The sequence below is a fragment of the Falco naumanni genome, chromosome 15, assembly GCF_017639655.2.
Source record: "Falco naumanni isolate bFalNau1 chromosome 15, bFalNau1.pat, whole genome shotgun sequence".
Taxonomy (NCBI): Eukaryota; Metazoa; Chordata; class Aves; order Falconiformes; family Falconidae; genus Falco; species Falco naumanni.
Window position 1 is genome coordinate 4,268,776 of NC_054068.1, and position 26,817 is coordinate 4,295,592.

The following is a 26,817-nucleotide window of genomic DNA, read 5'->3' on the forward strand; positions in this document are numbered from 1 at the left end:
GTCTTGGTTAAGAATAAGGCTGTAAGCATGTCCACGTTGCTGCAATATGTTCAGTCATTCTCTTCCTTCAAGTGATTCTGAAATGTGAAAAAGTCAATCAGAAAGCTGAAGAGAAAGATCAACCTTCCTTTTACCACCAACTGTGATTGACACTTCAGGCTTCACAAGTTTTATTGGACTGTGATCCTTGCAACCTGTTGACAGGAACTGCAAACCCAGACACACACGTCTTTTTATTTCCATTCTTATCTCGCACTCCTACCACTGCGTGCTGTAGTTTTATATAAAAGTTGATCTTCCTAAAATCACTGACCATGCACTCTCTGAGAAAGCTACACCAAACACTCCCAAACACCTGCATTTCCAAAAGGGAAGGTGCTTCACCAGACCTTCAAAGATTTCCAGTGTGGCTGAATCTGGGTGGGAAACTGGAAGAACAGGGATGCAATTCTTGATTCATCCCGTTTCCAGCAGAGAGAAGAGGGGCCACCAAAAGGTCTCTAATAGCAAGGAATATCCCAGCCTGCAAACCACTACCAGACAATGGCTGTGTCCCTGTGTAGGGGAGAGAATACACTCCAGCTATAACTAGAAGGATGTGCTGAACCTGCTCCTTAAGGGCATGCTCGTTTGAGATAAAAGCTGGCATAGTCATAGCTATTTGCTTGCTCAACTCTGGCTAAAAAGCAGCACTGAGGACTGCCAATATTTATGCGACTCTCTCATTTTATTCAGAGAGCAAGAAAAACCAGCCAAAAAGTCTTGGAGCACCCTGAATGTACCAAGACAGCAATAGCACTCATTTCTCTTAGCTGCTGAATAATAAAGCTTATATTAGTTTTGGAAGTTTTCCTCTTCCAAAGTGTGGTGGGTAAGTCAAGTGGCTTCTAAGCTGAAGACTCCACACAGAGCTTAACCCTGCCAAAATTTATGCCTTGTCCCAAGGAACTGTATTTGCACGACTGGGTCCCATGAGGTAGCAGGGAAGCAGATGTAGAGGAACAAGTACTAACGCAGGTTTTTCCTCAGGAAACCTGTGACTGTCCATAAGAAATTACTCCAATTTCCATACCTCACTGGTTACCACAGATATAGTTTCCTCTTTCTTTCTTTCCATTCATGCCTTTTGTGCTGCATGGGGTAATCCATTTTTAATTCATAGGCTTTAGGAGGATCAGTAAACACCCTGTGCCATGGCAGACAGTTTTTAAGCTAACATCTCCCCAGCGGTGGCCTTCAGTTGCACATCTGAGGAGCAAAGTGTATCTTTGTACCACTGCATTGGCCTCCCTCCCAATACAGTCACTCTGTGTACTTTTACTGACTGAAGAAAATTATTGAAGCAGCATCTTATCAGCATATGCACCAAATGTCCACATGAATGTAACAGATTCTGCAGGAAAATTGCTTTGGTGCTGAGCCAATATTAAGACATCAGTGTTCAGGATTTTCTCCCACTCTTCCAGCCCATCAAGGAAGTGATGCACACATGGACGGATGACATACTCTTTCAGGGGCTGCAGTCCAGCTCTGTTCCAGCCAGATCTGAGCCTACTAGTGGTCAAACAGGACCCCCACAGTCAAGTCACTCTGCTGGTCCCCTTCTTATTTAACATCTTCTCTATTTTGTTACTGCCTTGTGAGACAAACACTTTGTATTATCACAAGGCAGCTTTAAGCTACACTTCTAATGCTGTTATACAAATTCTAACACTAAGTTGTAAAAATGGAAAATGATCCAGTGATTTAGCTCTTTCTCTCTCTGGGACCTCTGTCTCTTCAACATAAGAATTACCAAACTAAAGTTCACTTAACCTGACACCAATGGCTCAGAGAGATGCCTCCAGCCTACAAAACCCTGTCTCTGAATCACAGAACGGTTTGGTTGGAAGGGACCTTAAAGATCATCTAGTTCCACCCCCCTGCCACGGGCAGGGACACCTGCTACTCGCCCACGTTGCTCCAAGCCCCATCCAGCCTGGCCTGGGACATTGCCAGGGATGGGGCTGCCACAGCTGCTCTGGGAAACCTGTTTCAGTGACTCACCACCCTTAGAGTGAGGAATTTCTTCCTTATATCTAACCTAAATCTACCCTCTTTCAGTTTAAAGCCACCCCCCCTTTCCACGTTGCTTTCCAAGTCAAAACATCAGTCCATTTTTAATTAACAGTGATGATTCGCATCATACAAAGACAACTCATCATGACTGAATCTACCTACCCACCACCAAACTTTCTGACAGTTAAGACCCCACCTCAAAAACACTTTGTAAAGGCCCTGCATTGAATCCTGCTCTGCTCTGCTCTCCCAGAGGTCCTCACACCTTCTGTCTGACAGCCATCTAGTGGTACCTGCACTGCTTCACAAGGTAAAGGAGCCACTAACTCAGGGCTCAAGACAGATGTGTCTTCTTCTAGAGCTAGAAGGAGCTCTGGGAGGATGGAATTTATACTATATATTTATGTCACTATTTATTTGCCGTTATCCTATTAAAAATTACTATGTATTTCTATACATTAAATAGATCAACCATGCCAGCTGCACTCTCTGATGCATCTTGCCTCTGACATAACAGGTAACAGGGCTAGCACTGCTTCTTCCTTCAAAGAAATGGTGGTGCAAGACCACCCCCCTCCTGCCACCAGGCTTCTCTTCCTCTCTAGGGGGAAATTAAGCACAGGGTGTTCCTGCTTTCTTCCTGCACTGCTGCCCCATGGATGATTGCTCCAGGGCATATACAAGGTATACAAGTGGTTCAACCATGGGCACAGACACTGAAGAGTCCAAAAGTCTTGCTGAAAGGTTTTCATTATGAAACACATACCACAGTGATTCTTACTGCCGTCTTTAGCTGCTGCACACTCCTCGGTGCCCCTCTTATCCCTCCCCTGCTTTCAAGCATGCATCTGGTGCAACTCAATTAAAAGCGGTCAGATTCCTTCTGCAGACCAAGCTCCTTGCTACAGTAATTTCCAGTTGACTTAAAGGACTTCCTGCCCACTGTAACACTTACAACCTGAGCTTTTCTAGTTTCTTCCTCAGTTACTAACTACATCTTTTGTATTCTAAATGCTCAGATTTACACCATATGCCCAGAATCACCTAATGATCTTTGTCATGCTTTTGTCTTCACATATCCCCTTCTACCTGAGCCTCGTTTTGCACTGTTCCCAGCAGAAGCAATGAGAACTAGAACAAACGTATGAAATACTTTGCGTGACAGAGTAACAGAAACCAAAGTAAGGCTGAGCACATTTCTAAGCTCAGTAGACCATTGTACACATTCCTAACTATAGACATCATTCACTAGGCTTGAGACTTCACAGGTGCTGCATTGCCTTGAGGTTCTGAGAACTGTGAAATTAACAGTAAAATGTCTTAGGCAGCTTAGCATGAAGGCAAGAAGATTGCAAATTAATGTTAAGTTTTATTCAGGTTTACCCAGAAGGCAGGAATGTATTCTAATATTAAAGGAAGAAAAAAATGGGGCGGGGGGGGGGGGGGGGGGGGAGGGGAAGAAAGATTAAAAGAGTCAGCAGAAGCATTCACTCAGGTATGATTATTCCATATACTTCAGGCAACCCAAAGGAAACCACCCACCTGCAGTGTTTGCCTTTAGCTGTACAGTAGGGGAACACCTCATTGCCGAAAGCTTGATTTGGCCCCAGAATACAGTAGCTAGCCAAACTACCACCTAACTGGTGCCTGGCAGATTACTCAGCCCAGGATTCCTACTAGAAAGAAATGTTGTGGATAGGATTCGAAGGAACACAAGTTCTGGTCAACTACAAAGATAAGAATCTTGGCAGATTTTCCTCTCGCTTTTCCTCTACCTTTAACACTAACTTCAAGCCCTAACTTAATTAAACCCCTCAGCTTATCTCAGCAGAGGTGCCTTGTAGAGAACTTGTATGCCATGCTTTTCTCCGGCACTCAGAAGGGATACATAAAACCCTACAACCAATAAATAACATAAGATAAACGAGTCCTAACTTTTAAAGATTGACAGAGAACGTCATTCCTCCCCCCTGCCCCTTATTTTCTCCAACCTGAATTCCCCACAGAATAGAAGATACTCTTCCTTCTGCCTGCCAGCACGCTGACCACTCAGCCCCAGGCACCTGAACTTTCCACAAAGCCCAAACTGTTGCTTTTCCCAGAAATTTATAATGGTCCCCAACTGGCCCTCATCCCCCAGCCTGATTAATTACACAGAGATGTTTCTCCCTTTGCTGTGGCTCGTGTCTCTTTGTAAAGTTCTGCAAGGCAACCAAAAAGGAAGAAGAGAAAGAAAAAAGCTTTAGCTGGCCCCCATCCAAATGTATATCTTTCTGGGGAAGGTAATATCCTTAGGAAGGAAAACCGACACAGTAAGTTTCTCAGGACATAGTACAGCAAAAGAATGCCACGTTAGAGCACTCAGATATTCACTTTCAGCTTTTTTTGCCCCTATTAAAAAAGGCAGTAGGCTTTTTCATAGCCTTTGTACTAGCTCCTTTCGCAGTTCAGAGCCATCAATCACAGAGAGGTCTCAGGACCGGCCCTCCTTCACAATAAATTCACACTGAAAGAAGTAAAAGACTTGATTACTGGTGTGTACCTTTCCAGAACGGGAGCTCCAACTAATGGCTCAAAAGCTACCTGGAAGCTCCTGGTGAAACAAATTACTTCTTTTTTTAATGTATCAGAGCAAGTGGACCAAATTACAGAAGTATTAAAAATCAGACTAGTATTTCCTCATTTACAAATGCAAATACAATGTGCTTAAGCATACAGAAAAGCAAACAAACTACGCCCTATCCCTCTGAAACTTGAAAAGGTGGTTGGGAAGGAAACCTAACAAAATTAATTGACCTTTGGACTTCAGCCTTTTCTCTGCAGATAAATCTCTGTCAAAATTAAACACAAGCAAACCAGATTAAAAAAAATAACCTCAAAACCAAAAGAGAATTCAAGTCAGTAATAAGGAACAATAGGAAAACAGGGAATAATTGAAAATGAACTCACATCTTTATATTGGCAAAAGATTAAGTTCCATGTTTAAAAAAATTAAATTCCTTCCATGATTTTATATTACATTAAATGTATTTAATCTATAATTGTCATATTTTTGACAATGGTTTGTTTTTACACTTAGTGTGATATCCAGTGATATTTGAAGTACAGCATAAAATTCTTAAAACAATTATGTTTTAATAATTACAGTGGCTATTACTGTACCATGTTAAATTGACAAGCACCTACAAATGTGGTTCCCTTGAACTGGAAGCCCAAATCCACGATTTTGATCATCCAGTCTTGACCTATAGACTTTTCCTCCACATTAAGCCACTGAAATGACTGAATTGAAGTCTGACATAGCATTACTCATGGCAAATTGTCTGTAGGTCTAGCAACCTAGTATCATACCAAGTGTATCACCCGTAGAGAGAATTAAGATGTCTGCTCATGCTCAAATAGTTCACAGTCAATGCAAAAGGTAAAGGAGGGAAAGTGATTTATTATGAACATTTTCCACGTGTCTTACTGGTTCCACATTTTTATGTAATGTTGTTATCTTTAGCCATCTATTTTTAAAATGTCTCAGAAGGCTGTGCTAGTCGGTAAGTCAGGGGGAAGATCTGAAGGAGGCAAATTAAAAAGAGAAAAATGAAGCACAGCGGACAAGGTTAAGAAGGCAAATCCATGCACAGGGAACTGGGCCTGAACATGTGCAAACTAGGAGAGTTGTCTCACTGACATAAAAGAACATTTTGAAATGTGGCTTTAATTGTAGGCCTGAAGCTTGTCATCGCCAGGTCTCACTGATTTTCACTGTGCTACTGACTTGTCTGTGAAGTAGTTAAGCCTGCATGTTGTGTGGCATGCACCCAACTCAGTATTTTCCCGTCCCACATGACAGCAGTAAATACGCAGTAAGGTTAACATTACTACTATTTAACCATTTTCCTTACTTCAAGAACAGTGCAAAATCATTAATTACGTTATTGACGTGATGATTCAAATCCTGGGAGAGCACCACACAAGATTTTCACAAATTTTCTAGCTGAAAATCAAAGCTGACACCCGACAAAGTTACAAAGCTCAGCCCAGACCCAACTCTCTACTTCTCTGTCCCTTATATATTAATGTATATATTAAAGTCCCTCAGCTATTTAAGAATCACAGACTAAGCATGAAGCAGCACAGTAGGTCTATGACAAGTAGCTTAAAGTATACATCTCAGTCTGATCAGACATCTTGCTGTTGGCCTGGTAGATTTAAAATTTATTTAAAGTTATCTTTTTGCCAGCTTGTATGATTGCTGCTGTGGAACCTGGATTCTTGGGTTGATTTTTATGCAGAAAATTAGCTGAAAGTGGCAGATTTTGAACTATATATAAATATATATATAAACAAAATATATATCTATAAAATAAACATATATACAAATACACATCTTTTGAACTAGCATAATACCGCTAAAATGTCTTTAATAGAAACTGTTGATGTGACATTTTTGTCTCAAACTGTCTTTTTTAAAAAAACATTTTTTTCTCACATCAACAAAAAAGTGAATGTAATTTTGCAATTGTTTTCTATTTACAGATTTGTTTTCCTCATTATCAAACAGCTGGTTTTCTTTCTAAGACAATTAAAATTATTGATTTATGTGAAGCTGGGTCAGATCTTTAGACACAGACACCACCTCTAATTCACAGGTTTTCCTTTCTTATTTGCTGATGAAGCAGAAGGGTAGATCTGTGGTCTGCTCTAAGAGAATATACAGTGAAAACCAGTAAAAACTGACAGTCTATGATGAGAATGCCTGAAATAACTGAGAATACTGTGATTAGAGAGTTCACTGAAAGAGGAGAAAACAACCCCACATTTCTTTTTTTTTCTGTAACAGCAGAAATTTTACCATAAGCTTTAGCTGGCAGCAGGAAAACAATTGTTTCTTAGGCTGAATTATCACTACATGTTTCATATGGATTAACTAGTATGTTGTTATTAGAGTAGTCAGTATGCTAGAAGATTGGAAGATTAAACAAAAGCTAATCTCTAGAAAAGTAGGACAAAATGCTTTGTTTCTTTTTCAGGAAAGAATTCACAGCTTGCAGGTTCTCAAAAGCTGGCTTCCCCTTGCTGTCTCGGTAAGACAAAGCTTTTCTCAACAGCAATACTTTCCCATCATCTCTCCCAGAGGAATGCAGCTTCCAACAACTGTGTGTTACAAAACATTAGGGATCAGGAAACACCATTGTTCATTTTCTTGACAGTTTACACTAATAATAATGACTTTTTCTATAAATCAGGCACTGGTGGTCAGTTTGACCCAACTGGAAAAGGCAACACATCAGATCACTGCGAAGTTTAAGAGGTATTCAGCAAACCCCTGATAAATAAAATGCTTTGGAAAGTATTTGTGTGTATTTTAATGCAAACTGTTGGCAGAGTTAACGTTTAGTTTAACCTGAATGCACAGCACAGCATATTTCAGGTTCTCATCACTGACTTAACAGCTGTGGGACCCATCATCTAAGTGAACAACAAGATCAGTTTTACATGTCATGTTCTACCAGAAATCCTGTACTACAAGTGACTGTCACTTTCACATAACTGTGAGTGCTGCCAACCTTTAATTATTTTCAAAAAAGAATAACAATCAGAGTTTTGGATGCAAAACCTGAAATCAAATTATTCTGGGTTGTAAGCAATGTCTTGTTATTCTTTTCTTGTGTTTCTGTGATGGCCTGTAAATCTAACCCAAAGCAGATAGATACAAGTTCAAGTCTTAGTTTTTGGCACTCTGTTTCTAAATGTAGAAACAATTGACATTGTTGTCAATGTTTCTACATTGTTGTTGAAGTACTCTTGACATATTGATGGAAAAGGTTATATTCAGTTCTTGACTAGGCAGCAATGTCACATTCTTCAACAGAAGAATGAAATAGATTAATTTTAATTTAGCATTATATTTACATAATGTTAATTTTTTATATGAGAAAGATGGTGAATTTAGAGCCAACCTCCTAATACAATTCTGCATCAGGTTTGCCTTTAATATTTAAGTACTAAATTTTCAGCAGCACCTCTCGATAAGTTCTCTATTGGAAGCATCAGTGGTATTCCGGGCTCTGATAAACAGGTAAAAAATAACAATGATAGATACGGTTCTTGGTAACATGAGACACAAACAGAGAGCAACTGATATGCCTCCTATATAATACTTCAGATTTTCAAAGGTGGCTTAGGTTCTGGACATTTTAAAGAGATTTTTAGTATTAAGGGATCTTTGGTAGGTATCAACAAAAAGTCTGAGATTTTAGCACTCAACTTACGCAGAAAATTATAAAAATGGTCTAAAATAGCCTTTGAAATGTGCAAATATCTCCAGTAGCTCTGGAAAATATTTGGTGTTGTGCTGTATGACAGAGAAATGGAACATATTAGGTAGATCTCTTGTATACTTCTATTAAATATTCTCCTGCACTGGAAGAAACTTCCCATCCAAGTGCAGGAGATTGGCCAGGAATGACAGCAGCAGAAATAATGCAGCTCCTGGGAGGATTTATCCAGGGGAGGGTGAAGCTTTGAAACATTTGGCATTTGTACCTGAGTGATCTTGTACTTTCCTCCAGGTTCCCTCTGCAGTCATGTTCTGCTGAGAGCCCAAATTAAACAGATGCAGCTGCTAAAATTAGTTATCTTAACAGCAATGCATCAGTTCATGCTTCCTCTCCTTGGGATCAAAGGCACCTCAGCGGGAGTGCCTCTCTGATGGCTGGAAGGTCACCTAGGGAGTTCCTGTGCATCTGCTCTGGGGTCAGCTCTTTCCCATGGCAAGGTCTGGACCCAGCAGTTGGTAGTGGGCACTTTTTACCTTCAAGGAAGATCTGACATGGATGCGGTGATCTGCTAAGTAATTGGCAGCAGCAGGAGTGCGGTCTTAGGTCTGCACAGCACATCCCCTTCAGTTGTACTGTGCAGGAAAATGTAAGAACCAATTTTGACTTCCTGAATTAACTAATTTTAATTTTTCTTGTCAGTCTTGCAGCACACAACTGTCTATCCTTTGAGATTGAAACTCAGCATAGATTGACAAGTTATAGATAGTGATCTGCAGGAGAAGAATGTTAAGACTACTTATCAGAAATAAAGTACATGAAACATCTGTCTCAACAGGATTAGGCAAATTACAACAAGCTTAAAAGTCCTTGTTCCTTTTATCTCTGTTTTGCTTTGCTCTCCATCTCCTACATATCCCACTTATGGTACCTGACTTAATGCTGCCTTGTACCTCTTAAGAAACATGAACAAAATTAGTGTTCAGTGAGCCCATGGGAAGCCTCCTAGTAATGCAGAGTTTCAGCAAGGTCCATCATTGCATAAACAAGTGAGATCGTGAGCTAGCTTTAAACTCAGGATACTCCAGGCCAAGGGCTAGTATTCAATGTTTATTAATCAGCTCATATATTCACTTACTAGCTTGTTTGGTTCCCATGAGTTCCTCTATTCAGTCCCTCAAAATTAGAGCAATCGTTCCTCAGTAAAGGATGAAGTTTCCAGAGTTTCAGACCTCACAGAAAAAAACTAACTGTTATCAGTGTTACAATATTTAGCATCTGCTATAAGTCACTCATGGCTAGTTAACAGCTTTTCTATGGCTCCCTAATGACTTTCTAGAGAGGGGGAGGGCAAGGGCAAAATCCATTCGATCCACAGTAAGATGATTTAGCTCATGCTGGCAGGCAGATCTGGCAAATGTTTCTCTTGAGTGACATTTTTGATGGACATTGCTGCAGTGACACTTGCCAGAGCAGCATCTGTAAGAGTAAGGGATGAGCACATCTATAACCATTTCTGTGCAGGCCAGCTGAAAAAAGCTGTAAGGAAGAACTCAGCAGACTTTACTGTTTGTAAACAGCCATTTTAGAGGATTAATAGCTCCTGTAGCCTGAATAAAATGGCAAAGCTGTTTTTTTTTCCCCACTGGAAAATAACTTTCCTAACAGACCCAAAATCAGAAGCAGAAGATCTGTTCAGTTTTACATGCATCATTCTAACTTCAGTGAATGTGCCACTTTGAAATCAAAGGTATGAACAGCATCATTTCCAAGGTGTTTTGGGCAGATTGCACCCACATACACTTAATAGGTAGGGCATAGGGTCCTTCTACACATCTCAAAAATCACACAGAATTTTTTATTTACATTCACAGGTATGTATTCCCCAAATATTGCATCTGCAGTGATTTGTGGAAAATCCAAGGGAATATCCATCATATCCTTAGCTGATACAAACCAGCATACCTCCACTGAAATAAACAAAGCCAACTTCTAACAGATTCAGCTAATAATTTCTTAAATGAGCTGTGTGAGATTGCCTCTAATTCATTTCTAAGGGACAAGAGAGATGACACGATGATGTCTCATTTTTAACAGGCTACAAAATGAACCTGAGGAACCTATTGAAATTATTAAACAGCAATGACTCACATCTCAGCAGCTGACCTCATTCTGTGATTCAGGTATAGTTACCTGCCTGCTTTGTTACTTAGATTTTCATTGCATAATCATTTTGGTTGACCCCGACTCCATCATATTTTGTTATTCTAGGCTCAGCATTCACTTGAACAAAGAAGCTTAAAAATTGACTGTTAATGTCAAGACTTACGGAGTGATGTAACAAAGTTTCTTGTTAACGAAACACACATCAAGACTTAAAGTTATGGTAACAATTCTTGGTTTTCCTGAGACAGTTGGAAATTAAAAGAATGCAGAATCTGGGTAGTTTTATGATCTTATGACTAAATATTAAATTAGACTTGAAAAATAATTTTTACATGCTGGTTTACAGTTACCTGAAAATTCAGGCTTGAAAATAGGGATAATTTTTTCAGGGACATATTAATCATTATTTCTCAAATCAGCTTGTTTCCCTACACATTAACAGTCTCTTGGTGGGCAGCTTTTTACCTTGAAAATATTGCTGATTTGTAATCTATTTTTGTGTCTCCATAGAGTTAAATGCCATAAGATTTTTTTGTTTACATCCATAGTTTTAGTGACTGGTTGGGATCTCAAAACACACAGTAGGACAGCTACCCATAAGAAATGCCTAGTATAGCCTGGAGAAGAGGAGAATATCATGGGCAAACCCCAGTAACACATCCCTCCCTTGAAACCCAAACACAACCTTACACGACTGGTAGCTTTTGGAGTAGATCTGACCAGTGAGAAACCCCACTAATACGCCATATCCACATGGAAAGAAATGGTAAAGTTGGAGGATGCCTTGTCCAGTGTTCCCATTTAGCTAGGTAATTGGGATCCCAAATCATCATTTCCAGTACTACCTTCTATCCTTGGTATTAGAAAGGTTGAATTACTGTTTATGATTGTTACTCAGGGTAAGGTACATTAATAAGACTCAGAGTGCAAGGGCATTAGAAATCAAGGCACCTGACTTTTATTCTTTGCATTTGCCACAGGTCCTAACAGGGTTATTCTGTACTCAGTCTACTAAATGGACACAGAAAGAATTACAGTTCCCTAGTTGTGGATGACTGATTACTCTCCTTGAATTCTAATTTTGCCTGAGCAAATATTTCAGGTTCTGGTCTTCAGGTTGTAAAATAAATCATAATATAATTATACCTTGCCAGTGTTTCAGAGGAAAAAAGTGCATGAATTTATTATTTCTGATAAACAATCTTACAATAACAGAAGCCTGAGGTTTACCAGCAAGACAAACAAATGAACTCCTTCTATCCATGCATTTCATTCCAGATTAAAATAACTGAACTCAGAATTCAAAACCAACCTATTTCATTCTGGAAGATGAGGCTAGTGCTTATAGACACAAGGATCATGCAGCAGGGCAAGCACTTGCACATTTGGAAGGCAGCTAGTTTCAAACTGTCAAATAGGTCAAGCCAGCGTGCACTAAGCATTGTATCTACTGTCAATGGATATGAATTGCTTTATTTTACATAATGAAAGAACAATTTTTAAAGCCAGTGTTTGGAACTTGAGACAGTGAATTTATGTTGTAAGCTACCTGATTTTTTGGCTATCAAGTTAAAAACCTGTCTGGAGAGGATGGAAGTCAAAGGCTGAGATTCACTCAAGTTACAGAGCAAGATTGCCGTGACAGACTGGACATAAACTGTGTGACAGAAGAGAAAAACACTTAATGGTATGTGATAATTCTGTATGTTTGTTGTTGGAAGTGTAATTTCCTTGTAACCTCATCGCTGTCTAGCCTGGCTCTTCCTTTCCTTTCCTTAGGCACATAGGTAATAACTCTCCTCCAGTGCATAAATAGGAGTTGGCCTCAGTCAGCATGCAGAAGCAGAAAAGTGCAATTTGGAAAGGCTGAATTAACTCAAACACTTTTGATTTACCAAAGCAAACACATGAAGACTTGATCCTGAATTAATCCTCAGATACAAGAGGCAGACACTTCTCTTGGACATTTTCTGGCCCACCCTGTCGCTAGAAAAACTGTGCTTTACTCAACAGCCATGACGGATAATAATCTAGCTATCTGAGTTAATGCATACTCACTGAGCCAGAACAGGACTCTGCTTGGCAGTAATCATGACCCAGACCCATAGCAGCACTTAATGTCACCAGTCATCTAAATTCACTGTGATAAATGGAATATTTCAGTGGATCCCTAATGATTTCTATTATGAGAGGATAAAAAGCAGAGACCTGAAAAACCTAAATCACACATCTCATTGGTATTTGAATGATAATAGCTCTGCTGCCTGTTTGCCTGGCAGGCAGGGTGAGCTGCACAGAGCAGAATGTGGCAAAGCTCTCACCACATTTCTTTTCCCTAACCCATTCTCATCAAGCAACACTTGATCTGGGAGACATTCAGGCTACATCTGGCATATTATCCGAAAGCAAAGGGAACCGCAGCTTGAAGAAGCTGGAGTCCATGCTTGCTCTGGACAGCAGGGAGTCTTTCAATATGGATTATTTTCAGCTTTCTAGTCTTTTAAAATTTTTTCTCTTCTGAGAACTTCTGAATTATCTACCAGTATCTCTTTTAGCAATGGAAACTCGTTTTAACCACTCTGCTTCCTAATACCATTGCAATTGTAACATTCAAGAATGAAAGAGTCTCAAATTACATTAAACTCATCAGGACGCTCTGGGAAATGCTATGTTTTAAACATCAGATAGCAACCTGAGCCATAAACTCAGAATAATAGGCTGTACTAACTAGATAAGGAAAAGGGATTTAATTTCCAATTACCTGATCTAAAAAGACACTTAGCTGTAGTCTCCCATAATCACCAGGCTAATTCTTCCAGGACTCAGCTCAGTTAAAGCATTAGATTTAAAACAGATTCCTGCTGTACCTTATTTCTTGCTCATTTCAAAGATACGGAATTGTTAGACCAGTTCTGTGAGATTTGTATTACCTACCACCGATGCTTCAAGAGGGGGAGCTATGCTAAAAATTAGAGGTATGGAGCTCACATCCTGCAAGAGATTGAATACCTCAGTTGATGCAAGGCACATTGACATGATCCTTGTGGGAGAGAAAATGAACTACTTGTCTCTGTGCAGCAGGGAGTTTCACTTCTACTTGCACTTACAACCTATCACCTGGTGCAAGCAAGATCGAAAAGATCATGCTGATCATGACAACAGATCTTGCTCTGCACTGGCACTGGCTCAATTGAAACATCCTGGAAGGAAGACAACAAAGGTTTAGGAACAGTGTGATGTCCCCCAAAAAATAGGATCCAAATGTACATAAAGCTCTAAAGCTCAAGTCTAATATCTTTTATACAAATATCTAAATTCAGATATAAAATAATGTGCTTGGCCAAATCCAGGTCTGGTGAAAACACTCCAGAGTTTTGGCTTAGGTTGCATCCAGATTGAAAATGTATATACTTAAAAAAAACAAAAAGCAAACAAACAAACAAAAAAACTTCCACAAAAGAAGAAAACCCCCAACAATACTGATTTTGAATGCAATGAATTTCAAAAACTATGCAGTCATATACTGGGAGACTAAAATTTACTCACAGTGGGTTGAAAATAGAACCTAAGAAGGACACTGATGGAGCAGAGCTTCATGACAACCCCTTGCTCAAGGCTGAATTTCTCTCTGAATACCTAATACACTGCAGTGTACTGAAAAATTTCTATTCATCCAAGGCTTTTAAAATTCAAATGATCTCTGAAACTGGTGATTTGCCTCCATATTCAAATGACTCCCCAAATATCAATTTAATTCTTTCCTGTTTGCTTCAAAGCTTCCTGTTTCAGAGCACCAACAATGATGCAATGATTGTCAGCATCTAAACCATAAATAGAATTGCTCAGGTGGTGGTCACAGTAATACAGTCATTCTGGATTAGACTTCTATGATTCACTGTGGCTATCTATTCAATTAATTAAAAGTTGTATACATTGTACCTATACAGATTTACAGCCAAGTGGCAATTGACATGTGAATGGGTTTAACCTGAGGTTAACATTAAATGAAAAACAAAGGCAAACAGCACGGCCTTTGAATGGATAGTAATGCCAAGAAATAAAAGTTTAACACACGGAAAAAGAATTTTAGAACAAAATCTTGTAGAAAAAAAGCAACTGACTATTTGAGGATATTAAACAAAGATTTCATACAAGCCACTTCTAGGTAATGTAATTTTGTAGAAAGGCCACAGTGAATTGGAAGAGTTCATACCATGGTCAATGGAAGATTGAAATAATGAAATTTTGACCCTGCTAGATATTTTAAAGCATGTGATTGGGATAAGGCAATCCCATTATCTGGTTCATCGTCTAATACTATTGAGGAAAGTAGCTATGAACATTTCAGAGAGTGGATTAGATGCTCTGAATAAGGACTTTGATGGCTGTGAAAAAAGGCCAGGGTGTGGAAATCCATCCCTTAGTTTTTGCAGCAAGTCAGAATGCTGAAAATAATGTAGTTGGAGTGACACTGAAACTCTTACATGCATCAAAGGATGGGAAATAGATGAAAATCCCTAATGAATTCCTTAATGATTTCCTGAGAACTTGACATTCTATAAAAGCACTGGAACACACAAGGATGAGGTTATCTATTTAGCAACAACCATCAATAAAAGCATGTACAATAAATACTAAATGCTAGATCCTATAAGCAATCAGACATTCAGAAGTCTCTTTTCCCTCATGGGAACTATTAATATAATAAAATATTCAAAATGGCATTACACAGAAAGAAATTTGTAAACATGCCTGCTACAGAGACCAACCCTATTGACTGCAATGGATTCCCAGGGCAAGACACAAAAGTATTCCTTCCCAGATCAGTCTTCAGGAACACTCTGGTGACCAAAAGGTTTCACGGTAGATGAATCTGAGGCCCGTGATAAGCAGCACAAATTCTGCTATTGAATGAAGGCTCCTTCTACAGAATACCCCATTGAAGAGAAAAAATTTGTTCCAAACTGATGACTTTATTGCCATTGAAAGCTGTCTTTTAATAACAAAAAAGAGTTTATATGACAACAGATTTCTGGTTCACAACCCAGGCTACTCAAGTGCTAGATGAAAATGACTTCTCCACTAACTCCTTCTTTACACACAATGTTTTCTCTCATAAACAGAACCATGATTCAAATACTGAGAAAAAGGAATTTCATGACAACCACCAGAACTATTTATGCTTTCTTGAAACAGAAAGTTTGGGACATCATGCTTCTTTTTTTTCTTGCTTTGTTAGTAAAGCACCGATGTTAACTCTCCCATACCAGTCACTTCTATTTAGCTTTGTATTTCAGGTAAGACTTACCACCTCGTTTACACATCTGTGGCTATCATTGAAATATCTTCCTTTTCAGTGCACATGCTAAGTCTCCAGCAAGCGGCATTGATCACTCTATTATCACTGTGTTACGCTTAATTTCCCCTTCATCTTTCAAGTCAAACTCTATCTCAGACTACATTAATTGTGGTGGCAACACACTGACTGATTACCCTTGCCTTTGGCAGGCTGGCATGCTGCAGGTACGCTGTAAGAATGCTTTTGTGTTACCCCAGCACAACTGAGCTCGCCTAATCAATTCAAAGAACCAAATTAACAGGTGCATTGCAATCTTTAAACACTCTGATATGACTTTGTAACAAGCAATTCACTGATGAAGGCAGACAGCTTGACAAAGCACTAAAAATCTCTGCCAAGAGGGGGACTCTGCTGCAAGCATAAACCAGCTTCAACATCCACCTGGGCAGCTCCTTGCCTCAGTTCTGCCCCAGACAGTGACAGGCAGGGCTCAAGTGATCTTATGTGTTCCTATGCAGCCAAAGGAAGCAGCATTACTGCGATACGGAACAGCAGGGATAGCCATTCAGTATTCTCCACTCTGAATAAATGAAGGCAGAGCTGAAAATTAAACGCAAGAAATTTTGTGAAATGAAGGAACACCTTCATCCTTCTAGAGCAAAGGAACTCATGGGAAGGAATGTCCCTAGAGTTCCTCCTGGTAGTAGCAGTCGTTTCCTGATGAAATCAACTGTTGCCATTAGCTTTGATTTAAAAGATGAAAGAAGAGCTTTTCCTCTTCCTTCTCCTTTCCAAATCCAGCCAAACCACCAGCACTTGCCTCATCCACAGCCCAGCCAAAGGGCCCCATTTTCCTATGGCCATAGAATTGAATTACTGAACACAGTGGACACTGGGCTTATAAGAAATGCCAATTAAAAAAAACCCTAATAAATCTCACCAGTCCATCTTTTCTTATACCTGAAGATCCTCTGAACCTTTGGCATTTCCAAACACACCCTGGATGTTATCAGTAACTTGATTTCACGGTTTATCAATCTTGCAAACTGTCCTGCATAACAGTAGTCCATAGATATGCAACTCTGCAAGCAGAACAGAAACTGAACAGCAGGTCAGAAGCACAACCTGGTGACCTTTTCTTCTCTTGCTTTGTGAAGCTTTCATCCTGTTAGATTTAGCTGTGCTGCCTAAGGCCCAAAGCGATGGAAGTTTGCTTCCCACAGAAGTGTTGTCCTGCAGGCGGATTCATTATCCGGTGCACAGCGCTAATTCACACACCAAGTCGAGGTATTTCTATTCCTTTGTTCTAGTTTGCGCAAGGGACCTAGGTGGTCACCCACAAATGCCTAGCTCACCATTTGTCAAAACTTCACAATATTTATACAGTTCAGCAAGCAAAGACTTCCGCATTCATTGGTTACAAGTTGCATAATTCCTTCATTACTTAATACTCAGTTTCCTATTTGTCCAGAAATTCTTTTGCTTCTCATGTTAATTAGTTTGCATGTTCAGTCTCAACTTTTGAGGTCTGGGGGTTTCTTGAGTCTCTGGTCAACGAGTCGGTGGTCACGATCTCCCCCTGCTGGAATAACTTTTCCTCTAGTTAGTGCTTCTTGTGGTAGACTTCCAGGCAGCTCGTTCATCTTGTGGTGGTACTTCTGAACAGAAGTGATAACTAAAACAGCCAGCATAGATTATTAACTCTGCACCAGTTTAATAGCAACAGTCTGGTTATGGAAAGTGCAGGAAAATAACTACTAGATTTAGATGAAGTTTCATTCATGGCTGGCTGAAAAATGAAATCACAATATGCATGAATAACACGTTGACAAGTATTGATTCACAAGTATTTATCACATTGTTTCTAGGATTGTTTTCCAGTTCTGATTTATTTTCAAAATGTGACTCCCTCACCTTCCATCTTTTTCTTATATCCTATGCATTACTGACCCTGCTCAAGTTATGTATCTTGACATCTAAAAGTAAGAAGCTTACAGTATATAACTTTAACTCTTCCCTTGGCAGTCATGCATACACATACAATTTTTGAAAGAACACATTGCTTCAAGTTTTTCAGCCCATGTAGCCTTGGAGCAGGGAAGTGAAAGGTGACCTCTTTGTGTCCCTTTCAGGTTATACTTCTAAAGGATTTCTTCTACAGCTTAAGATATAGTAAAAGCATTTCTAAGATAATGTAATCAGAATTATAAGAGTTGAATTTTACTGCCATGCAGTTAGGGTGTTGTTAAGAGTTTAATGTCATTCCTTCTTAAACTTGCTGGTTGTTTCACCCACATGGGCTATGATTATGTGATCCTTTCAACAACCTTCTGCTTGGCATAGGCTTCACATGTTTGCACTGAGCTAGACGAAATGATATTCATGCCACAGATTCCAGCAGTAGTCCTGCATACACTTTTATAGCTTGATATTGTATATTGTTATGCATTTTAATGCATAAGTGAGCACTCAATATTGAATATCAAAGGAAATGTATGGAAATGTATTGCATCTAAGAACTGAAAATAATCATGTACTATCAGTGCAGTCTAAAAATAGGCAGTGTTTTGAGACCCAAGGACAAATATGTTCTCTCACATGCAGACAAGTGTAACTCTCATTTATAAAATGCACTGAACATTTTATACAGTTTATAACAACATAGAGAAAGAACTAGTTCTTTTCAGTATTAGCCACTCATATTACCAATATAAGGGGGAAAGAGAGGAAGACATTAAAACCTGGTCTTCATCATATCTGGCAATGAAATAGCTCTGTAGCATGTTCTTAGCACTGTGCCACAGATAGAACAAACTGAATCCAGAGTGAGGAGCTGGAGACACAGCTTCCCATAGGAAATGCTTACTTAGAAACAAAACCAGAAGAAATATGGATCAGTGGACATATTTTCACAGCCATGCATTAACAGCTTTCCCTGCACTGACAGTATTTAAATGTAATCATGCAGGACTAGTAAGTAGGATTAAAAAAATTATTTTACAGCACAGCTGAGGCAGAGACTGGAAGACTGTGTACACTTCTGGTAGCCATGTTTGAAAAGGACATTGAAACCATGACATGATGGATGAGCTGTGTCTGGTACCCAGGGTTCTGTCTGACTGTTGCGTGGCAACAGGGGGATGCATGTTCTCATGTTCTCAAAGGAGTGCCTTTAAAGGGAACCAATCTGCCAGCTGCAATCTTTCCTACAAACCCTCCTCCATTGTCTGATCCAGTACGTGGATTGTCACAGTCAGGCTCAGGAAAATGGTGAAAAGTTTCCATTCCCCCTGCAGATAAAAGGAAGGGGCTCAAGAAAGAGACGATCTAGGAATGTTGTGCTGATATGAGGTATTGCCTACAATTAAAGCAGTTTCTTTTTTTTCTTTGAAGTACTTCATAGTGCCAGTTATGATGTTCTTGAAGAAGTACTTATTTTTCACTAGTGTTATTTCTGTTTGTCTAAGATAACAATTTTCTTCTACATTTTTTTTTTTCTACTGAATACACTTCAAGCTTTTACTGAGGCAGGGAAGGGATTAAAACAAAGGATGGGGTTTCCCCAGTATTAGAAGAAAAATATATCAAATATCCTTTGTTCTATCAGTTTTTGCTGTGTGGTAGAACAAATGATACATATGTGGCTTCCATGCCACATTAACAACTTGAGAAAATCTAAATCTCAAGGCTTAAATTTTACAGTACCATTTTGCCATTTTTTAAACACCCAATCTTCCCTTTCTGTGACAGGGGCAGCAGAAGTACACCTGTCTTTTACACTCCACCCTATTCCTCAAGTCCTGACTGTAGAGTTGAAAAAATAAATCAGTCTCTGTTGCTGAGGCAACTGATATAGTCAGTGTCTAGTGCTAGCAGCCTGAAGACTCAAAAATCCAAAGTCAGACTCCAGAACCTATGTGATTGCCCCCAAACAAGAAATGTTTTACAAAAAAAAAAAAAAAAAAAAAAGGATGCTCATTTCCACAAATGCATTGTGTCTTTCTGCCCCACTATCTGTTGAAAGGGATCCATGGGAGCCACAAATCCCACCAGGGTTACTGGAGAGACCCCTTTCACTCCAGTGGTTTCTGGTGTAGATTCTTGTGAGCAAACTGCCTTTCTCTTTTCTGATTCCTACTCATTCTCACCTGATCTAAACTGGCCTAAGGGTAGGGAATGCACTACCATTAAATGACAAGGATCTTGCCTTCACTTTATTAATGCCTCCCTTGGGAGTGCTAAGGACAGACTGGGAGAAGACAATCACATTATCAAAAGCTCTGCTCCTCAAAGAGACAAGTCTTGGGAGTTTGTTTACATCAGATGTAGTGATTGAATTTCACTTGACATGTCACAAGCATCCAGTCTGTTGGCCAGAGAATAAAGTGAGTAATTTAGCAGGGAACTGCTCTATGCCAAGCAAGCAGATTGTAAAACAGTTCTGCACAAAATCTGGGGAACCAGCTGTCTAGATATGAGGCACAGAATAGTATTTATTGCTTATGCATCATGCTGAATTGCTAACAACATGGCTCAAAATTAGGAAAAGGACGATGAACACGGAGGAATTCTTTTTTGTTGCCCATCGTCAAAAATTCTTCTAGCACATGGACAAATACAGGGAACTGCAAGCATTATTTTAAGGTTGTTAACATTTAAAGAAGTGTACACTAACCAGATATATTAATGTTGCAAACAGGGGAATATCATAGTCTATGTACAACAGATGAGACAACTGCAGATTTCCATGGGATGAGAACACTGCTGCACAGTTTGGGCAGAAAATGAAGAAGTCATTCTAATGAGTAATTTGGGAAGTGAAATGTAGACCCATATTTGCCTGGATATTGCAGTCAGAAAACCTTTCCTTTCCTATCATGGTACTGAACAAACAAATGCTGGCTTTATTCATTCCTCAGTGGGTGGATTTTGCACAAGAGCTCAGCATTGACCTAAATTGTGATTGTGCCAGAATCATCAGGAATTTAACACCAGATGCAGCCAGAGTAGGAACTGGCTATCACTGCCCCAACATGTCCAGTGTTATAGATTTACACATTCTGCAAAGCCTTTATAATTAACCCATTATTCAGAGTGGCTGCACAAACATCCCCTTTTCTGGTTTGGCTTTCCTGCTGGCTTCCACACTTGCCTGCTTATTTTCTAGGTGGCACCTCTGTCCATTTACAAATGATTCTTTTCTCCTGGCCTTATAGAGTTGGAATTGGAAGGAAACATTTCAAATTTCAATAAGGAAAGACTTCTCCTGTCCTTAATTTTAGTCTAGGATATGTAGTCGTAAATTCATGATTGATTTGCCAAACTATTCTTATCTCATTAACAGAGGGAAAAAAATCTTAGTGAAACAGACACTGAGAATAATTACCTATTCTTCTCCACACATTAAATACTTATAATTAAATACATCCAGCTTTGTCTATTCAAAGCAGAGAAATGCCGATGAATTCTTTACAAAATATTCAAGGAAATGTCATTCTTTACATTCTCAGCTAATTCTTATTGTTAACTTTCAAAAAGTAAGATATACCTAAACTTAACTGATCATCCAGAAGATGGACAGAAATAAAATAAGGGAACATTTAGTTATTGTGCATAAAAAACTGTTAGCAGAGTATGGCCCTTTCTTTTCTTCTCATACCACCTTAGCTGTGGTAGCACTGAGGCAGGAGCAGCTCAGACAACTTCACACTAATGAAGACTTTCTCTTTTCAATAGGAATTCCTCCTGATCCTTTGGCACTCAATTGTAACAATTCCACAGCCCAATTTTTCTGTCCTGTACAGATGCCCATCAGAAATAATGGGATTTTGGATTCAATGGTCCTCATGAAAATTTTAACATGTCAGAGTTAGAACTGTAAGGTGCAATGTTAATGTCAAGTCTCTTTCTGAGGTCCATCCTTCCTTACCCCTCCCATCTGCAGCCTTTTCTCATGCTCAGTTTAAGATGTCCCCATATTCCCAAGTACCCCCAAATACCAAAATTCAAATAGCTTTATAAAGTTACTACACTTTCTTGCTCTCATACAATCATACATTTCTCTTGGTGAATTTAACTATTACATTTAATGGACTTCTACCAAATGAATTGTAAAAATGCTAATCAAGTAGATCATGTGTATGTTCTCATACATGTGCTAATCATGGATTCTTTGACCAACATCTCCAGAGACTGAATCTATCAGAGGACAGATGGCTGTGTGAAGCAAATCACATCTGAATAGTTTCTTTTAAGGCTCACCTGTCAAGAATGAGTATCTATATTTAGTCAACTTTTCTGTTAGTAAAATGTCTGGGTTTGTATGTATGACTTACCCTTTTCCTTACAGAACTATTGGTTCCACTAAAAGTAACACAGTATAATCTTATAACCTTTTCATTGTCCTCTTATAGGTTGTTCCCTGAGCACAGTTCCTCTTGCCCTGGCCCTAGAGATGCCAATAAGCAATGCCATACATTACCATGAACTACAAAGCAATTATTATTAGGCCACTGATATTGCCATGCATTGTCATGCTTTGGCATTGTTTCTGATTGCTTTCTGCTGCTGAAAGCTTTGCAAATCCAAAGGAAGAACAGTGTAACATCCTTCTCCTTCCAGCACCTCAGCAGGTCTTTTGGAAAGGGCTTTTGGCTTTGTGGTCATTGACCATCAGCAGGCTTTTCCTTTTGGAAAAGGATAGATCGCAAAAGCTTTTCTTCTCTCAGTGACAGAGGCTTTAGCAGCAATGCTGAGGAATTAACATTCTGAAGTGTCTGTGTACAAGAATGAAGTGGAAGAGTGAGGAAGAAGGAGGCAGTGAAATGGTAATTTATGAAATATGATAATATCCCTCATATCTCCATCGCTTACCTTGCTCATCTTCCCCTGGTCCAACCTCCTAAAATGAAATCTAGTCTTAACGAATCCCTGCTTGTCCTTCTCTTCCATCATGTGGCCCAAAAGATCTGAAGCACCCAGGGAAGTATTCCTTGATCAGTTCTGATGGCAGGAAACAGCAAGCTAATCAAAGACTGAAAATGCAAATATAGGATAAATTACCAGAGGGGAACAACTACTGTAAAAATTAATTTATTTTGCAACAAGAGTTAACTTCATGTGAGAACTACTCATACAAAAGCTATTTGGTTTAGTTGCTGAGAATAATCTGAAAAAAGCACAATAAATTGTTTCTGTTTTAATACAAATAATTTTCACATTTATTCTAGACCTGGTTTGCTGTTTCTATAATTTATGCTTTATCCAGTTAAATATTCACATGAGTCATGATACTGAACATTTACTTTTCCCTTGACAGTTGTTTTTCTAAGCACAGTTCCTTTTTTAATATGATCTGTCCTTGTGCATATTTGACAGTGTCTAAGGAATGTTATTCCTCTCGAAGTAATAAACGAGTACTATTTTTTATATTTTCTCAATCACTTGCAACTGAGGTTGCAATTGAGATATTAAAATTTCATTCTCAAGATTTCATCATAAGTCTTTGGCTTGAACAAAAAAATCTATTTGTGATTTTACGTGCTGAGTATCTGAAGATCCATAATGGCAGCACACTCAAATGAAGGAGCAGGCAAGAACAGCTGCAACAATTCGAGTACACAGCCATTGTACAAATAATACTCAGAACTACCACAATTACCTGAAAGTCATCAGGGAGCCCAAGATCTGATAGTCAAAGCAATTAAAGTATAGTTACCATTTACTGCCTCACAGAATACACAGAGGTAATAACACCTTTTCTAAACTCTTACCACGGAGCTAATGCACCAGAGATCTACCAAGAACAAGGTCCTCTGGAAGAGCTGCTATTAAAAATAGATGTAAATATAGGACCACAACTCTTTGAGGTCATTATAGATTCAACAACAGTGGTTCTGGTAAGAACAGGGTCTTTTGCAAAAACAACTGTCTTTGCAAAAGTTGCCTTTGGGAAATTTTATTCTGCCTTTTTAAACTTATATTTCATTAGATGCCTCCCAATCCCTGTGTTATGATTACTGGAAAGAAGACCTAACAACAAATATACAATTAATTCTGCAGCGTTAACTACTTGAGGTGATTCTGGCATTAACTAGCCCAAAAAATAAGCTGTTACATTAAAAGACTTTTTTCAAGTTGTTGTGCTCTAATCCTATGTCACTGAAGGAAACAGGAACTGATTCCAACCTAGAGACACCAGTACCAGAAGCCTCTGTCATGTTTCCACAAAGGTGAAGTTCATTTTGAGTTCTCTGGAAAACTGAAAATGTGCCTGCTTTTGCCCAAACCCTGACCATGACTTACTGCTACATGATGTCCAATCATTCTGCACTGGAACTACATATCTCTGCATTTCAGAGGAGTTTCATTAACTGTTTTTAACTTTATCTTTGTAAATTTCCCTTGATTTTAAGGAAAACAACAGGCTTTTTGTAAATTGTAATGGTCCTCATTCTCTGTATACTTTAAATTAAGACTTTGTCAGTAAAAAGCTAGCAAGAGAATTCAGCCTTCTACAGTTCAATTCATTTTAGTAATCTCTGAACATTACTGTGAAAGGATCATTAATCCTACCAGTCCTCCTTGCATAGCATTTTCTTTCAGTCCGGTCTCAAAAAGAAGACAAAACCCTGCAAATTTTCAGTCATTGTTTAACTATGCCATGCTAGGAGACAAATTATAATGTTTTATCCTGACATGAAAAAAAAGCCTGAAGTTATAAGAACAAGCTGACACTTATTAAAAACCTTAATGGCCTGAGGAATCATTTTGTTAGTCAGATCTGACTCCCTGCATCACAAGGACTGTTACAGCAGCTTAGTGGATGCAGATTTTAAGTGATATCAAAACCATCTAGGGCTTATCCATACCTTACAATGGAAGGCGGTATTGGGATGTTTGAGAAAGGGCACCAGCTGAATCTCTGAAGTGGCTTATTTGAACTTGCCACAACTGGTAACAGTATGGTCACAAAGTGTGGAGTCAAATCAGTAGTGTCAAGCTGCAACAAAACCATTTACAAGAAAAAAAGCTGGAGAATCAGGCCAACCCGTAATTTTTTCTTGTTAAATGATGGAGAACCACTAAAAAAATGTGCATTTTCCACCCGCTGACATCTGGAGAATTGCTGCAGGGAGGAGGCTTTGGACCATATGTCTTTTCCTGGCAGGCATCTGGCCTATGGGCTGTAGCCTTGACACCCTGGTCAGGAGGCTAGAAAAGACCGAAATGGCCTCCAACAGCTTGATACATCAAGCAGTTTCTGAAAGCTCCTCCCTTCTCTGCACTACCCAAGAGCAGCAAATACAAACAAGATACCAGGACACAGCAACTTAGTTTACCAGAACACTTAATTGAATAAAGATCACTCAGCTCGCGGCGAGAAGGTGCGAACCCACATGTCAGACCTCTCCCTGCTGTGTTTGCATCTGCTGGACTCACTGCAGAAAGCTACAATTGTCTGCCTGAGCAACACGTGGTGCACACAGAAAAGAGTCCATGTCAGTGAGCCCCATGTTATTTCCCCGTACAGTCATATGTTCAAAAGTGTACCGGGGAAGATACAGTCCCCAGACAGATGCTGCTATGCCGCATCCTTTGGGGTCCGGAGTGGCTGTCAGCAGCCACAGCTTGTGTGTCGTGTGATTCTACCAGCATTCAGAGCTCTGAGAGATCTGCATCAAGAGACAACATTTTCAAAACAACAGTTTATCTGATTCAAGACAGGGGCCATAAAACCAACCGCCTTTCATAAACACATCAAACAAATAAATGGGAGTTAATTTCATAACATATTTCAGAACTAGAAGCCATATTTACTTTTAAAGAGACAACAAAAATTCCCCAAACTAGCACTAAGTATTTTTATTACTACTGCAGTGCTCCAAAAGGCAGATTAGTAATGCAAACGCCCTGCATCTCACATTTGTTATCAGTTATGGGATAAAGCAAGAGTATCTCGGTGCATTGAATTGGCTTTCAGGTGAAATGAGACATGTGAGAATCATCTACTGCTAATGGGGAATGTTCCTTGCTTACAAATTCATATTCAATGTACTTTTGAATATAAATATATAAAATGCCTATCACCATATTGATAAACATTCTTTGGAACCACTCTTCATGGTGTCTTATCTCAGTACACAATAACCAAGCCGTGTAAAAATTGGCTCACTTCACAAACAAAAACAACTAATGAGTTTTGGTCTAAAAACCCTATAAAATTACACTTAGTAAATGCTTATCCTGCTTCCATCGCCACCACAAAAAATCCAGTCTATGGAGCTTTATAGTATCTTAAAGACCATGTCACTAATCTGTGGTAGACATGAATTTAATCTAATGCATGCAACTTTGTTATTTGTGCTTTCTTTCATGAAGCCAATATGCCACAATAATTTCTCCTCTTTAATCATCAATCCACTTACGTAATGTTCCTGACTTCCAGTGCTAATCCCTAATGCTGCCCTTCCCACAGCGAGCCCCCTTCTGAAGCCAGATTACCTGCAAATGTTTGCTGGCCAGGCTTAAGTGCTTAAATGAAAATGATAAAAAGGGAGATGGCCTCTTCAGACGGTACCGTTTTTCAGTCTAGAAAAATGCATGTGTAATGTATCTCCCCAAGTTGCAAAGTTCTTGTTTAAGAGCCTGAGCAAAACTATTGTAGCACTGTGTGAGGAAAGCTCTCATCCTAAATGGGAGATTACATGTAACCTTATGGATCGGGGGATGGTGGGGTGTATTTTTTTAACGCCTCCCATTCCCGTACACCTGTGCCAGGGCTCTTTTCATACGAGACTTCGCCTCCCACTCGGCGTTAGCACACACGGGGAACCCCCCCAGCGCCTTACTTTTCAGGCCCCGCTGCCAGTGGGGCCAGCAGCGCTGTGAGGGGGCGGCAGGGGAACAGGCCGACGGCCCCGGGGGCCCAGGCCCCACCGCCACGGGCATCTTGGCAGGTGTGCGCGGCCCCGCACGCTGCCGAGGGACGCCCCCACACCACGGGGGCGGGTGGAGGGGAGC

General features: G+C 39.5%; 1 long non-coding RNA gene across 2 annotated transcripts; it reads right to left on the reverse strand.

Moving 5' to 3' along the window:
- On the reverse strand, positions 1 to 26,799 carry LOC121098161. Of its 2 annotated transcripts, none has more exons than XR_005831190.1 (3): positions 26,646 to 26,799; positions 22,669 to 22,829; positions 1 to 77 (listed from the first exon to the last, which is right to left on the reverse strand). It is a non-coding gene; the product is annotated as an uncharacterized LOC121098161 (long non-coding RNA). The 2 variants fall into 2 exon arrangements; XR_005831189.1 differs by lacking the exon at positions 1 to 77 and adding an exon at positions 15,467 to 17,584.
- Positions 26,800 to 26,817: the final 18 nt, after the last annotated feature.